Source organism: Haliotis rubra, unplaced genomic scaffold (assembly GCF_003918875.1).
Source record: "Haliotis rubra isolate DU_JTF1 unplaced genomic scaffold, ASM391887v1 Scf1926, whole genome shotgun sequence".
Classification (NCBI taxonomy): Eukaryota; Metazoa; Mollusca; class Gastropoda; order Lepetellida; family Haliotidae; genus Haliotis; species Haliotis rubra.
In genome coordinates, this window is record NW_025765921.1 from 53,122 (window position 1) to 66,701 (window position 13,580).

Consider the following 13,580-nt stretch of genomic DNA (forward strand, 5'->3'; position numbering starts at 1 on the left):
TTCTTATACTTTTCCCAGTCAATGACTTTCATGTTCCCTGTGACCTTTGTTGTTGTCAATGCTGTAAGATTTCTATCTACAGAACCATCCATACTTTGAAGTCTAACGTCTACAGGCCTAGTTTCAAAAGTTTCCATTCAATACATTAACAGATATTCTCTGTAACTGTCCTTGCAGACCCAATTCTGCTGCTACATCTGCATTTATGTAAGACCTTGTACTAACGTCATCTAACAAGGCATTAACAGTGACATGTTTGTTGCCATTTGAAAGTATCACTGGTACAGTTCGAAGTGCCATTACTGCCTTCTGTACTACATTAGGTAAAGTGGCGAGAGACCTTTCACTTTGATTCTTTCGAATTTCTTCAGTATCACTTCCAGTCTTAGGACATTCACTTTCTATCCTAGACCTGTTTCACATTTTGTCATTCCTATCACATGTGCCACCTTTGTCACTGTGAAGCAATCTATTGTGGTTGTTCTTACATCCACCAATTCCACATTGTGATATCCGTTTACATGTTTTACTACTATGGTTTCTACCAAGACAGCGGAAGCAAAGATTTGCTTTCTTTGCAGCATCCCATCTATCAGAAATCTCCATGGCTCTAAACACACTACATCTCCATATTTTATGATGTTCTTTACAAAGACTGCAGCTTCTGTCTTTACTCTGGAATGTGTTACCTGATTCTATTTTTGAGCTAACAAAGGTACATGACAACCTTTTCTTTTGATCTGATTGGTAAACTTTCGTTTCTGACTTACCTTTTTCAACAACACCATGGATTGATTCTGAAGCAATGGTGAGGAATTCTGCTTCCTGGATAACCCACGTTCTCAAAGCTTCCACAAACTCTTATCTGTCATTTTCATAAACCCATCTCTCTGATAACGTGCAACCATTGATTCCATCACCTTTTTTAAGTAGACTAGTGTAGAACAAAGCATTTCCTAACTCTTCAAGTCTATCATTTCCTTTCAGATTGACATCAGCAACATCTACGATGTCTGCAAACCGTTCAACATCTCTGGCAACACCTTCACGAATAGGTTTGAAGTTGCTCAACTCTTCTATATGAATCGCTATCTGACGCCGTTTACCACATTTTCTCTTTAACCTGTCTAGTGCAACATCATATGCAACAGCACTATGGCCTAAACTTTCTACTACCTTCAGTGCTTCACCTGATAAGATACTGTCGCAACTGGAGAAGCTTTATATACTGAAGTTGCAGGAGACTGATCTATACATGTCATGAAAGCGGCCTTCCAACTTTCATATGTCTTGACATCCCAAGAAAACACTGGTATTGAAACACGTTTTAGTTGTTTCCACATGTCATTACCAACAGCAGTGTTTTGCTTTCCTCTGTTTTCAAACCTACCTTCATGGCGATAAGGAAACTCATACTGATCCTCAGTGTCACGCAAACCTGTGATGCTTCCTATATTTCCACATACTTGGGACTGTTTCACAGAATAACCTTCCTTATGATTATATTTCTGTTCATCACGGTTATCTCTGCTCATACCACTTGTTGCCTTCATATTTCTATTGAAGTCATGTCTTTTTTCTTCAACTACAGTTTGATCTTTACTGGGTTTAGGTTTGTTATCACTTTTAAACAACCTGGACAATCTATGGCTAGAGAGTGAACAAGTGCTTGAACCACTATCTAAATACTTCTGTGCAATGTCTATCACTTTAGAAGTTTCAGCTTCAAGTTTTGATATTTCAGCATCCACCTTGTTCACATTACCTGTATCATGAGCATCTGTGTAAGCTTGTGTAAGCTTCACCATAATATCCATGACTTTCACCTGTAGTGAACTAACTTGATCAATGCCTTCCCTAATTGCACTTCGTTTTGACATATCTTGTTCAACTAAAGTGTTCAATTTATTTTTCCTTTGGTGAAGGCACATTTAGTGTTGGCTTTTTCCTGTTTAAGGTTACGGATATGTTGGTCTAATACTGTACCTTCATTTGAAGGTTCCATTTTATCACTTCCTTTTTGTGGCATGTTTGACACTGATTCAGCCATGACTTGATTAACAACTTGCTCACAGACTAAATTCAACTAAAGTTCACAATAATATTCAAACTTACCTGTATCCTATTCTTATTACAGATGCTAACACTGAAACTACTTCGCATTCAACAACTACGCTGGGTTACAGGCCCAACCACGCTCTGCTACCATTAAATGGAGTGAAGATAACTCCAAATATCAAAACACAATTCTAACTAAGACAAATTCCACTTTTATTAAAGTTATTAAATTACACAATTTACTATCTTAATGCTTTTACACACCTTTGTGTTTTTAGGTCCACTTTTATAAGTGAACAATTAAGTTGCTTTTATGCAACATTTCTATTCTAAATTCCTGTATTATAATCAATGCATATTTATAATGCGCCCCTTCCACACCCTAAGGCATGCAGACCCGTGAAGGTCCGGGTTAGAATAGCCCTTCAGCAACCCACGCTTGCTAGAAAAGGCGACTATGCTTGTCGTAAAAAAGGCGACTAACGGGATCGGGTGGTCAGGCTCGTTGACTTGGTTAACACATGTCATTGGTTCCCAATTGCGCAGATCGATGCTCATGCTGTTGATCACTGGATTGTCTGGTCCAGACTCGATTATTTACAGACCGCCGCCATATAGCTGGAATATTGCTGAGTGCGGCGTAAAACTCAACTCACTCACTCACCCTAAGGCATGCTCAAAGCGCTACAGAATATTTACACTGGAGTATTTACAGATGAAGTTATACATAATATACTGAGAAAAGGTGGGTTTTAAGTCTGGACTTAAAATGTCAGTTGTGTCAGAGCTTTTAAGGGCACATGGGAGAGAGTTCCAAACGTATTACATTATTACATGTTGCAAAATTGAGGTACAAACACACAACTTAACTTTAAACATACACGAAATCACATGTAGCGTCCATTTTGCAAGTGAAAATCAAAGTTTTCATGTCCATAGCTGTATGTGTTCGGGTGCGTTTTGTCGCACTGTTCTCTTTGCTGCGTTTTGTCACACAGCTCTCCTGTCCAGAGGAAGCTCACTAACCTACAGGTGCTACTGTCAACATACTGAGCGGATGAAGACTTAAGGGACAGGTGCTTACAGTCAACAGAACCTACCCTATATCCCTCGCAGAGGTTATTTAAATAATTACCTTGTAAGGGTGAGAAAAGGAAGGAAGAAGAAAAGGATACTTGCAGTGTATGAAATAAGGCCCGTCCGACCGCCGAGATTTTCGATGGAGGTCTAGATTTAAAGCTAGCCAGCCAATTGTGCTAGTAAAAACTTTCCATACATCTGAGCAAATTCATCATATCTTGGTGTCTGGTTTGGTTGAATCCATTTTGGGCTGGTAACATTTTGAAGTTACCAATCCTGATGTCTGGCTGGGTGTTTGCCTTATTTCATACACTGATACTTGTGACCACATAGGGTGAGATACACGAAGAGTGTTATTATGATCAGTAGTAAATGTAACAACAACAGGTTAGATTACAAAAAGTTTTATTCTGCGTATAAAATATCATGGTCGAGTCCACTGTTTACTGACTGAAGTTGAGTATGTGGATAAAGGGCTAGGCTATTACAGCTGTGAAAGGCTACCAATAGCCTTGCGTGGTCAGAGGCTAGTTTCCATATGTCTGGGTTTACAGATTTTCTGGATGAAAAAGTCTGTAGAAAATACAATAATGCAAAAAAGGATTTTAACAGATTTACTGTTGTAAAGTTCTCTAGACATGTTGCCACAGAAGCAGTGTTAGTGAAGTTTGTCTCCACAGTCATGCAGGTCAACCATTTGTATGAACTATACTTCAGTGGTGGACACTACATAGCGAGACATACCACTAACTTGTTAATTCTCATTTCACAGATCTCACTGCCTCTTACAGGTTTTACCCAAACTCTAACCATAGCACTCCGATACCCTTTCTGATCAAGTATCCCTTTCCTATCACGTTGGTTGGGTATCCCTTTCCAATGAAACACTCCTTAATGATCCTTAGGGCTACTCACAAGTTGCTGAGCAAACATTGCTTTATGAACCAAAGGGTTCAGCACATGTATTAGCTAGTTGTGAAGCACAATATGCATTAGACATCTCTGTCACTGAATTACTTTGCGGACTGTGGCGGGGAGTTGGCTGGGGAATCGAAACCCAGGTCTTTGGCGTGACGAGCTAACGCTTTAACCGCTAGCCAAGCCCACCACCTGCTGATTACAGGAACTTATCAGATGTAATCGATCTTAGCTTCAAGCCGGAAACAAGAAGCTCTTGTAAAAGGGACTTTGCCAACACATATTGCATTTAGCAGAACAAAAGAATCAATCTTTTGGAATCAATGTTCTAGGAATCCATGCACCAACTTGAAATGGACAAAGCTTGGCCATTGTCCACTTCTGCCACCAGACTGAGTAACTCAGTAAATACATACAATATACATGCTGTAATCCAGAAACACATAAATCAACCAAAATCTGCCCAAAACGGTTACATAAATGCACCAGTTCTTGTAAAATTAAAAGCACTCTTTAACAAAACTTGATGATTATTGAAAAAATCAACCTGATCCATGTACAACAAATTCCCAATATGACAGTAGAGTCGTCAGAATCGGCCTGAACGGCATCTCTGAGAAACAAAGGTTACCTTGATTAGAAGCCAACATCATGTTGCATCTGAAATATTTCACCTGATCACATATTCCGAGCATCCAATGATCGATGGGACATTATATGACATTTAATCCAGTCCTCAAACAAACCAACATGGCGGTAGCCAGACACTCCAGACATCAACAGAACTTAAAGACTAACAGAATAAAACACAGACATTGGCACAGAGACCTTGCAGTTTCATGCTGGACAGAGTTATCTCCCCTAGTCAGCTTGAGGAATCGTGCATGATGTCTGATGTGGTCGTCGATGAAGGAGGCGATGAAGAAGTAACTGTGGTCATAGCCCTGAAACAAAACCATGTTGTACTTATTATTAAAACCGAGATATTTACCATCATGGGTGAAAATATGGAGCTCATGGCATCGGCAGATGTTAGTCCACAGATACCACACCCCAGTAGGACAGGGTGCCCAGTTCGGACAATTCCAATTCCAGTATTCCAATTCCTAGTCGTTGTTTGAAATCCACTCAGGTTGTGCAACAAGTAAGTACGAGTCTTTTGGTATCACGTGGCCAGGGACTGACCCACTGAACTTTCACCTACCAGAGTATACAGTAAGATGAACTACGCCATCAAGACCACTGAGACAACTAACCCACCGAGATGGTCTATAGACCAGTAAGACATTTTCAAATAATCAGACATGGAATTATACGTTACAACATTTTGAATATGGGATTACTATAATGCTTAGAAAGTACAGCTGCATGTTCCATTCCAAATTGAGTGAGTTTAGTATTATGCAGCTTTTAACAATATTCCGGCAATATCATGACAGTGGATCCCAGAAGTGGGCTTCGCACAATGAACTCATGTGGAAATTGATCGGGAACTTTGGCGTGATGAGCGAATGTTTTAACCACTGAGCGTGCCCACTGCCCGATTACAAAATTAGCAGAAATCAAGGCGGCTGAAAATACAGATAAGCTAGCTCTATGTTAACACAGAATGGTTTATCATCTGACAAGATACCACTAAATTCTGTTATATCAAAGTGCAATATTTGTCTTTCCAACATACCTCCTGCATCCTCATGACGATGGGCATCTTGCTCTCCGCACATGCCTGGGTCAGGTTGTCAGGAAGAGCTGATTCCTGGAGTCAGGAAGTTGTCACTTTTACCCACTGTAACCATAGCAGCACAATTCATAACAAATTATGTATGTGTATTTCCAAATACTTAAACATTTTGGTGGATCATCATTTACAAATCTGATGAAATGAAAAATGTATCAAAAAATTCAAACTAAGATGTGAGTGAGTGAGGGACAGTGGGTGAGTAGGTGAGACTGTGCTCAGTAATATCTGAGAGTTTCAGCTTGATGTGTGGAGAAAGCCACGAACTGAACAATATGTGCCTAAGACTTTATGCAACTTCGCTTTTGGTATGGTGCTGACTACCACCTGAACCACAGTCGGGGCAGACCAACAATCAAACCCCACAATCATAGATGTTTGTAGTCAACCCAAGGGTTGCCATCACAGCACAGTGCAGACCCTTACATGATGTCCCCTTTATGATGTCTCAATGCTGCACTGATCACCTGGAACTCACCTGGTCCACAGGTATCTCAGAGGCCGGACCGTTATACTTCTTGACAAGACAGCACGCATCGTAGTCCTACATGGAAGAACAAAAGATTGTAGACAACATCATCAACTACACAAAGTTAAAACTGCAGGACAGAAAATTGTTACCATGGATACCAGCCTGACAACAATGATTTGCTGATTTGAGAACCTCAGACAGAACTTCTGACTAAGAAATGTCATGTGACCTACACCATACGCCTCCTTGTTGTCACGCAAAATTTAACCAGAGAGGCCTTCTGGCCCCATGGACAACTGATGGGGTTTGTGATGGGGCCCGAGGCTGACCTGCGACTGCTGGAGGCCAGGGGTTCTTTGGAGGCTGAGATCGGGGCTCCATGTCCTCCCATACTGAAGCATTGTGGAACCATAGCATGACGGAATGCTTGAGTGGAAGTTGAACAAGTATGAGTATCAGCATTTTTAACTGAAGTGCAGTTCAGAGTAAAATCAGAGACATTATAAGTTGTTCACTGATCATGAGGGGGCACATGAGTTAGTAATGCCTAACCCTAACCCTGAAGGAGCTCAGGGAACATAAACGAAACATCGGTACATCAACCCATGGGCAGGGGACCCAGTGAACAACGTATTTATCTCACCCGAACACCTCCCATGGTAATTTTGAATTGTTTTGAATCAAGTTTTTAAAATCTTTTTTGTAGCCATTGCTACATTTGCGGACGACAAGGAAAACATATTTGGGGTTATCTTCCTTCCCGTCAATTTGCATTCATAGCAAAACATCGGTAATTTCCATTACATCATATGTGATTCAATGTTATTAGAGGATAAAGAATTGCTACTCTGAAGTCCCAAATGAGATTCGGCGCCTCGGCCCGAGGTTGCATAGAAGAGTGTTGCTTGGCTTATAAGCGCGGTGCATTGAAAATAATAGATGGGCGCTCGGCCAGTCAGAAAGCGACGTTTTGTGTTTGAGGAGCGAGATAATGTTGGAAGTGTTGGCTTGTATGCTTATCCTATCTCACGGTATGGTCCTCTTCTTCTTCTGCGACTATGTGTTGGAAACGTGCTGTAGGCCTAAGTTGAATCAAAACTTCCTGACCTCTTATACCTGACCCTCTGCCCCACTCCTGATAGCAGTCCTGTCAATCTCAATAAGCGTGCAGATCGCTCAGATGATCGCGTGACGTTCTGTGCCCTGTCATTCTCGTCTTTGGGCAGTAATCTGAGATGTGTGGCGGGACGGGTGGGCATCCATCGCGTGAGATAGGATAAATTCCTCACTCAATATACTAATTATGGTTAAAATTTCCAAATTTTAAACTTATCTATCTCACGGTATGCATTATCCATGGTTGACTGGTGGGCCGCAGAGGTCCGGAGTGGTAGAGCCAGGAAGTTTTGATTCAACAGCCTACAGCACGTTTCACACATAGTCGTAGAGAAGAGAGGTTCATACCGTGAGGATAGGATAGAGGTATATGATTAACATTTCCAATATTATCTTGCCTCAAACATAAATGTCGTTTTCTGATTATTGAGCGCTCATCTGTTATTTTCAAATGTACCCATAACTATAAACAGTAACATCTATGTACCCGCTTTGAAGTGCCGACCTCATTTGGGACTTCGTAGTAGTAATTCTTTATCTCGAATAACTTGTTAGTCATATGATGTACGGAAATTACCGATGTTTGCGAATGCAGGTGATGAAGGAGATAACTTTCTAAATATGTTTTCTTGTCGTCTGCAAAATGTAGCAATGGCTACAAAAAGATTTGTGCCAGTGATTCAAACAATTCAAAATTACCATGGAGGTCGGTGAGATAAGCCGTTGTTCACTGGTCCCTGGCCCGTAGGTTGTTATGCCCTCGATGTTTGTTTGTTCCTAGGCCCTTCAGGGTTAGAGGTTAAGTGCATTAACTCATGTGCCCTCATGATCGGTGGTTAACTTATAATGTTTGGTTGCTTGATCCGTGGTGGATTTGAAAATGTTGATACCATGCTGTCTAACTCACTCATTCCGTCGTAGATTTGTGTTCACAGTAGCTGGTGTGGAGGACGCTTGGAGCCCTGATCTGTGCCCCAAGGAGCCACAATGTACAGAGTGGAGTTGTCGGCAGAAACCATCTGGGCCCCATCGGCTGTCCATCAAAGACGAACCTTTCTCCACTATGTGAACAGAGGCGTGTGAAACCGAATCACGCCGACATTCGCGTCGGAAGTTCTGGTGTCTCAAAATCGGCAAATCGTGTTGTCGTGGCCGATCTACAATCTGTTCTTCCATGAGACACATTCAACGATATCGAAGTATAACGATCGCCTGGAAACCTCGTGGACAAGTGACTCCAGGTGATCGATGCGTGAACGAGGACATCATCTTCAGAAGTGCGCAATAACGGCGTGTATCATGACCAACCAATTATTCTTCACCCGACTTCAGCCGATAACTTTCGCTACATTAACTTTGTCATAAAAGTTGAGCATGTTCGGTTCGAACTTTCATCACACATCAACCGAAAACTCTGGTGCTGAGCACGGTCTCGCCCGCAACTCACCTTTCACTGCATCTTAACGAATTTTGACCATTTTCATTTCGTGAATTTGTAAATGACAAAATGTTTGTATTTGAAAATAATAATACGCTTGTTGCTATGAATATTTGCTATGGTGAACAGAAAAATTGAACGGCTTCCTGACGGAATTTCGCATTATTGTTTAACGCAGGCTGCGGAGGAAAGCAGCGCCGCTTTATTCTCAACACGAAATCGGTAATCTTATCGAATGATAAACCATTAATGTTAACATGAAGCTAACTTATCTGTTACTCGACGCCTTATTTGTAATCGAACGATAGTGGTAAAACATTCGCTCTGCCAAACTTATTCTACGAGATTCATTATTAATGGCCGGATCCCTGTCATGTGCTGGTCAACTGCGCATATTCGGCTTTAGCTACTGTATTATAATCCCCTTATTCAAATGTTCTTCATAATTCAATAATGATGATGAAAATGTCTGCTGATCTATGAACTCGGTAATTGGCCAATGCTCATTGTTCGATAACGTAGTCGCTACTCTGTGAGTGAAATTCGGTGATCACAATACCTGGTACCAAAAGATTTCGCTTACTGTTACGCCTGATGAACCAAACAACGACTTGAAGAATTGAATGCTGGAACCAGGCCAGCGGCTTCTTATCTACGGTGACCAATATGCGGACTGCCACGTGCGCCATGATATTAAATACTCGGTTTTAAGTACAACGTAGTTTTGTTTCGGGAACTGTGACCGCGATTTTCTTCATCGCCTCATGCATCGACATCGAACATCGACATTCCTCAGGCAGGAAATGCAATCAGCAATGAACTGCGTGATCTCAGCAATATCGTTTTATTCTGTTGATAAAGTTCTGTTGATATTAACGATCTGGCTACTGCTACATGTTGATTTGAACTGAATTATGTCATCATAGTCCCATCGTCATTGAATAATGGTATATTGATCGGTAATCGATGCAGCATGTTGACTTCATCGGAAGCGACGCGTTTCGAAGATGCCGTTGACATTCTACTGGCCATGTGAATTTGTTATTACCGGGTTATTTTTCAATAATCATCGAAGTTTACGAAACTGATGCGTTTGAACGGAACTTTGATTGATTTATTGTTTCTGTTGCTGTGTATATTGTATCGTATTTACTGGTTACTTTCGGTCTGGTATTGGCGAAAGTGGACGTGGCATTCAGACGGTAAATTCTAAACATTGATTCAGATTGATTCTTTGTTCTGCTAATCCGTTGGCAAAGTCAAACTGCTTGTTTCGGCAATACTGTAATCGGCGGGTGGTAACGACAAATGCATAAGACAGGTTCGACCTGACTTCAATATTCGATGACTGGCCATATTGATACTAACCTTTAATACGTAATGCTGAACCCTTTGATTCATAAACAATGTTTGCTCGGCAACATTATTAGGCCAGAGGTGTTTCGTGGAAAACCAACGTGATATGAAAGGGATGCTTCGATCAGAAGAGTGTCGAAGGAATATGATTGAAGTTTGGGTAAAACCTGGCGAGACGGTGATGCAATGGTGGCTGAAGTTAGTGTTATCAATCTCGCTATCGGTGATCACCGCACGGTTACGACCTGCGTGACAATGATTAATTTCATAACGCTGCTAATGACGGCTGTCTGAAGAACGCTACGACGGTAGTCTGTTAAATCGCTTTTACGTTGTGCTGCGGACAAAGTCTGTGAACGCTATGAAACGTGACACTGAGCATTAACAGCGTTCACGGCAATAACTGGCGCTATCACATGCTCCAACTTTCGATCGGCAAACGGTGGACTCGATTCATGATATTTTATGCGCGAGATGCTGTCTAACCTGTTGTTGTTACGCATTTGCTGCGATCGCCAATAACGCTTTCTTCGTTGTATCGCTATTGATACGTATCGGTGGCAATGATGGGCGAGCGCGGCCAATTTGTCGGATGACGACTTTCAGGTATTACCGGCAAACTGGTTAAACCAATTCCCATAGACATGACGAATTTGCTCGGCTGTAATGGAAAGTTTTTACTTGGAATGACGGCTGCTTTAATCTGAATCTCCATCGCCGGCGTCGAACGACACCCCATTTCATGCGCTATCCTTTTCAACTCTTTCATCTATTACCGCTTTTACAGATATTATTTAAACCAACCTCTGCGAGGATACTCAGGGGAGTGAGGTTCTGATGGCGCAATGGCGCCTGTCCACACAATCTTCATCCGCTCGGTATGTTGACGGCGCCAGACAATGGCTTCGTCTGAACGAAAACTTTGTGTGACATGCGGCAACGGGCATACTTCCAAGCATACGGCAACAGACATGAAAGCGATTTTCTTGCAAAATGGACGCTGCCATGTGATTTCGTGTGGTCAGGAACCCGTGTTGCTCAATTTTACGCATCAATAACAATACGTTTGTTTCTCCCATGGCTGTACTACAGTATTTTAGTCCGAACTTACGCTTTCAGTAATATATTAACTGTATTCCAGTGAAATATTCTGTAACGCTGGCAAATGGTGAGCAGTTGAAGTTACGCCGCGCTCGCTTCGCCAGCATAACGGCAGTGCTGTAAACAGCGGTCTGAACCAGACTATCCAGTGATCAACAGCATGGCCCATCGTCTGCACGACCAGCATGTTAACCAGGTCAGCGCTACTGTCCCGTCGTCGCCTTTGACAGCTTATAGTCACCTTTCTAGCATTAATTGCTGAAGAACTTCATTAGCCGGACCTTCAGTACCCAGAAATGAGCATTATAAACCGTGATATAACGGGAATTTAAGTAAATGTTGCGCCAAAGCACAACGAGTGATTCGCTATAAGTGGACACAAGCTGCAAAGGTGATGTGCTGACAAATATTGTGTGATTTAATAACTTTAACAAAAGGTGAAATTGTGTTTTGACTATTTGAATTTATCTTCACTCCTTTAATGGTAACGGCGTGGACTATCAACCAGCGTAACGGTGTTGGCATCTGTGGCAAAAGCCAGGATACGAGCTGAACTGAATGTGTATTGAACTTTAATGATCTGTGACTGAAGTTATCAGAAGGTAATGGCTGAATCGGTGTCAGCATGCCACAAGAGTGTCGGAACGCTTCAAATGAAGGTAACGAACCAACATATCCGCTGAACGCTAAACGAGAAAACGCTAAACCAAAGGAAAAATTGAACACTGAATTGAGCAAAATATCAGCACGAAACAGAGCGTGATGGTGGGCCAACTACAGGTAGTCGTAGTTATGGTGAAGCTTACACAGCAATATTGAACGGGTGAACAACAATATCAAACTTGAAGCTGCTTTTCTGAAAACAGGCTGACCCGCACAGAAGCGTAATTGATTCAACGCCTGTTCGCTCTCAGCCATGGCCGGGTGTAAGCTTAAACCAGTAAAAGATCGACGCCAGTTGAGAAAAGACATGACTCTGAAGGCAACAATGAAGACGCCAAACCGATGGTGAAATGCTGTCATAAAGGAAGGTTGTTCTGTCGAAACGGTCCCCAATGACAATGGCATCACGAACTGGCGTGAACATGAGTTTCCTTGCTCGCCATGAGTTTTGAAGGAAAGCAAACACTGGCGTTGACGGCGCGATGAAGCTAACAAATTTCAATACCGGCTGGAGATGTCAGACATATGGTGAGCCGCTGTAAACAATGTCTCGTCCTACTGACTCGTATATAGCTTCTTCATTTGCGGCTGGCCTCTTATCGAGTGCACTGATGAAATATTGTTGCTATATGATATGAACGGAACAAAATGAGCACGGCGTCGAGTAACGGTTGAGCAACTTCAAACTGTTGTGAGCGAACGGTGCGACATCGTGAATATCGGCTCTGAAAAGGAAACCGGGCTTGAAGAGACAGGAAGCTCTTTTGTTCTACGCTGAATCTGCCAAAAAGGTGATGGAATCAATGGTTGCGTTATCGAAAGATGGTATAATGACGAATAAGTTTGTGAAGCTTTGAGCGTGAACTTCCGGCGAAACCTGCCGACGCTTCGAATCAATCCGTAATCGATTGTTGAAAAACAATCGAAACGAGACCCCTGTCGAATCAAAAGAAAGGACGATAAATATTTTTGTTAACTCAAGAAATCATTCGGTCTTGGTAATCATAAATATGGAGGTAGTGTTGAAGCGTAATTTCTGACCAAATCAGGATACCGCGAAAAGCAAATCTTTAACTGTCTTGAAGCGAAACGCCAGTAATCAAGCGTAATGAATATCACAATATTAGTGATGGATGTAGAATTTGTTTCCTATGCTTCACCGTACGACAAGGTAACGACAAAGTACAAATGAAAGATGATCTAAGGCTGGAAGTGACTGCTGAAATTCGAAAGAATCGAAAGATATATGCTACAATGGCGATAATGGCGCCATGCTCGAAATGACGGCTAAACGTAATACTGTTAATGCCCAGGTGACGTTAGTACAGGTCTTCACGCTTAAATGCGAATATTAACGGCAAGTGAGTGTAAAGGCGAACTGATATCGCTGGTGAAGCTTTGAACAGCCTGCAATAACGTTGAACTTCAAAGTAATGGATGATTTCGAATCTTACGGCATTGACAACAACAAGGTCACGAGAGCGAAAGTCGTGATGAAGGCAAAATAGTCGTCAATTCGAAACCTGAGGAAAAATCCCGTCTGTTGATGTTGCTCTTATGGAGAAACCGGAGGAAACCGGTTGAGAGACTCCTTTAGAAGACGGGCATCGGCAATATTGAACGAGGAAAATCCTCATACT